The sequence below is a fragment of the Pan paniscus genome, chromosome 7 (genome assembly GCF_029289425.2).
Source record: "Pan paniscus chromosome 7, NHGRI_mPanPan1-v2.0_pri, whole genome shotgun sequence".
Classification (NCBI taxonomy): Eukaryota; Metazoa; Chordata; class Mammalia; order Primates; family Hominidae; genus Pan; species Pan paniscus.
The window spans coordinates 52,893,598-52,897,372 of record NC_073256.2 but is presented as its reverse complement, the minus strand read 5'-3'; the positions used below and the strand labels follow the sequence as shown (position 1 = coordinate 52,897,372).

The 3,775-nt window shown below is 39.6% G+C and overlaps 1 pseudogene; it reads left to right on the top strand.

Moving 5' to 3' along the window:
* The first annotated feature begins 2,590 nt into the window (after nt 1-2,590).
* LOC100975977 (large ribosomal subunit protein uL1-like) lies at nt 2,591-3,572 on the top strand (annotated as a pseudogene).
* The last annotated feature ends 203 nt before the right edge of the window (nt 3,573-3,775 follow it).

Below are 3,775 nucleotides of genomic sequence, written 5' to 3'. Positions count from 1 at the left end.
GTCACTTTTTAGAAAACTGTTCCCTTTTTTAATAATATAAAAAAATGTTTTTTCTTCCTTTTTACCAAGAAATTCTAAATAAAGACTTTTTTTGTGTGGTGACTTGCTATTCCAACATGAACTATTCAACTATAAAACCTGGGAAACTGTCTAATACATATGTTGGAGGAAGGAATATTGTCACTATCCTGAATTCAAATAGTTTCTAACATCATTGAAGGGCTGGAAATGTTTACTGCCCCTTTCTGCTATGTTCTTTTTCTATCTCTCTAGGGAACATCTCTACTCATAACTTATAGAATGTTTGAGAATCTTCAAGGAGGAAAGAAGCTAAATAAATTTGCACTATTATTTCAGAGAAGAAGGGCTGGTTAAGCCAGCATTGAAGCATTCCATATTTATTTCATAACAAATTTGCAAGTCAAACAGAGTTGGCTTTATTTTTTATTTATTTATTTTACCTCAGCCTATTCTGATGCTCAGAAAACCCACTTAGGATTTAGAACTCCATCTGGTTCTTCTAGTTTCCTTCATTGTCATTTGTAATGAAGAGCTTTCAATAATTTTTCAGGAGGACAGCTTTGTTCATTGATTTGTGAAATAGAATGAAACCCAGATCAGTTTATGCATATCTACCAGAGTCTTCAGAGGCTAAAACAACTGCTTATGTCAGAAAAAAAGAACAATGATAGAGAGAAACAACTTTAACTCTCTTCTCCTTGACAATGGAAGGGGGAAATTTTTCTTAGTATCAGTGTCAGTTTACACTGATACAAAAATTCACATTCATATTTACAATTCTGAAATATGTCCATATCCTGTATAAACCATCAGAGGCACTGATTACACTGTTTTGTTCTTGCTTTGATTTACTTTTCAGAATGAAAGATGGGTTTTATCATAACAAATGAAGAGATCCCACCTTTAAACATGATTAAAAATAAGAACTGAATTCAATATCCTCACAGGGGCTGATCAAGCACTTGTAACTTTCTTTCTGAGCAATGTTTTGTAGGCTGACTACATCCAGGGCTTGAAGCAGAGATCTAAGTAGACAAGCCTTTGAATTGAGAATGAGCACCCTCTGTGTCATTCAGAGGTGAGGCTGCTCACAGGGGTTCAGTGACCCTGGAAACTAATTCCTCAGCAGCCAACCTTTCAAAAGGAAGCCTGTAATTAAATAGGTAAAATGGCAATTGGTGGCTTGATTAAAGTGGGAGGATGGTGAGAATATTTCTACCTTTGGAAACACAGAAAATTTATCTAATGCTAATTGACCAAGTCTTTGCTCTAAAGCAAGGCACTTTATTCTCTATGTAGGATACTGAGATTTGGTGACTGAGAGCCAATTCTCTGCCACTCCTATTCCTAGGGGAAGTAGAGAGAGCAGAAAGTGTTTAAAGAGTTTTCTCAATGGATTTCTCGAAATGTGTGAAACATCAGTAGAAACAGAAAAAAAGTAACTACCTCTCTTCCCATCTATATCTTCCTCCAAAGTTGACTGTAATCTTAGTTCAGCAATTCACAATGCTAGCTACACATTGAAACTATCTAAAAATGCTAGACAAATTGTAAAATTCTAGAACATGAGTTTTATCCCCAGAGTTCTGGTTTCATCTCCTTGAGGTGATCTGAGGCATCAGTGTGTGTGTATTTGCACACACTCCCACATGCATACACATCCATGAGATTCTCACTTTTTTTTTAAGTTTTCATGTTTTGCAGCCAAGTTTGAGATCCAGTGTGCTTAGTTCAAGCCTTCACTACAATGTTATCCACCTCTACATAAAAGCTAGCCTGCGCGTCTTGGTTAACAGCACCACCTGTGAGTTCCTTGATGTCTATCGTGTGTCTCCCACATGTGTTAATAAGAAGCTTAGACATTCTTTTCAATAAATGAAAATGTTTTAATAAAATAAATAGCTCCCTAATAGTTGATTTATTTTAGCAAATCAAAAAGTGCCTAGCCCATTTTGGACTTTCTAATGGGAATTCTTCCCCCCAGCCTAGCCCATTTTGGATTTTCTAATGGGAATTCTTACCCCTAAATACCATACTGTATATTTCTTACTCAAACCACTGATATTCATGTTTATTACTTGATTTTTTTCTAAAAGTTGAACAACACAAATGCTGCCAGCAGATCTATTGCCGATATGAATTCTCCGCAAGCAGAAACCCATCTAATCATCACTCCAGCAACTCTAAGAGCCTTCACTGACTTGGCAAAGTCATTTTATGCATTGCAGAGGGCAGGTAGACTAACAAACCAACACAAGTAATCCATGCAAATTCTCAGTTTCACTTGTATGAAGAGCCATCCTGTTAGCACTCCTATTTCTTCAGAGACAATGGGTTTAAGCCTCTTTCCATAAGAACAGCCCAAACTTCCAGAGTAGATGCCATGCTATATGAACTTTATTATAAAATAATGACAGGCTCTTTTCCGGTTAGCCGGCTCAAGAAGCCAAGAGTAGCAAAGTCTCTCGCTACACACTGCAGGAGGCGGTGCAGGAAGTCCTGCACAGGAACCATCACAAACGCCACAAGTTCCTGGATACGGTGGAGTTGTAGATCAGCTTAAAGAATTATGACCCCCAGAAGGACAAGCGCTTCTCGGGCACAGTCAGACTTCAGTCCACTCCCCACCCCAAGTTCTCCGTGTGTGTCCTGGGGAAGCAGCAGCACTGCGACGAGGCCAAGGCCGTGGATATTCCCCACATGGATATCGAGGCACTGAAAAAACTCAACAGGAATAAGAAACTGGTCAAGAAGCTGGCCAAGAAGTATGATGCAATTTTGGCCTCAGAGTCTCTGATCAAGCAGATCCCAGTCCTCGGCCCAGGCCTAAATAAGGCAGGAAAGTTCCCTTCCCTGCTCACACCCAAGAAAAACATGGTAGCCAAAGTGGACGAGGTGAAGTTTATGATAAAGTTCCAAATGAAGAAGGTGTTACCTCTGGCTGTGGCTGTTGGTCACATGAAGATGACAGACTATGAGCTTGTGTATAACATTTACCTGGCTGTCAAATTCCTGGTGTCATTGCTCAAGAAAAACCGGCAGAATGTCCGGGCCTTATGTATCAAGAGGAAAACGGACAAGCTCCAGCGCCTATATTAAGGCATATTTGAATAAATTCTACTGTTACCAGTCAAAAAATAAAATAAAAAATAAAACAAGGCCGGGTGCAGTGGCTCACACCTGTAATCCCAGCACTTTTGGAGGCTGAGGCGGGTGGATCAAGAGGTCAGGAGATCGAGACCGTCTTGGCCAACATGGTGAAACCCCACCTCTACTAAAAATACAAAAATTAGCCAGGCGTGGTGGCGGGTGCCTGTAGGTAGTCCCAGCTATTCGGGAGGCTGAGGCAGGAGAATCACTTGAACCCAGGAGGCAGAGGTTGCAGTGAGCGGAGATTGCACCACTGCACTCCAGCCTGGTGATAGAGTGAGATTCCGTCTCAAAAAATAAATAAATTATAAGAATATAGTAATTATTATTATTATATTGGCCTTTGGTATTTGTGGTAGAATAAAACCACATGTGTCCCCTGTTCTAATTGAAAATGACTCATCCTCAGGCAATAATCAATGTAGACACAGAAGCAAAAACATTATATTCAAGGAAATGAGGTAACTTCAAAGCACAATAGATGGAAATTAAAAGCTGTTAGTCAAGGATAATAAAGGAGTTGGCAGGAGAGCTCATTCCCAAACATGTAAATCTGAAGATAAACAAGCAAGTTTTGTTCACAGAAGCCCCCAATATCTGAGAA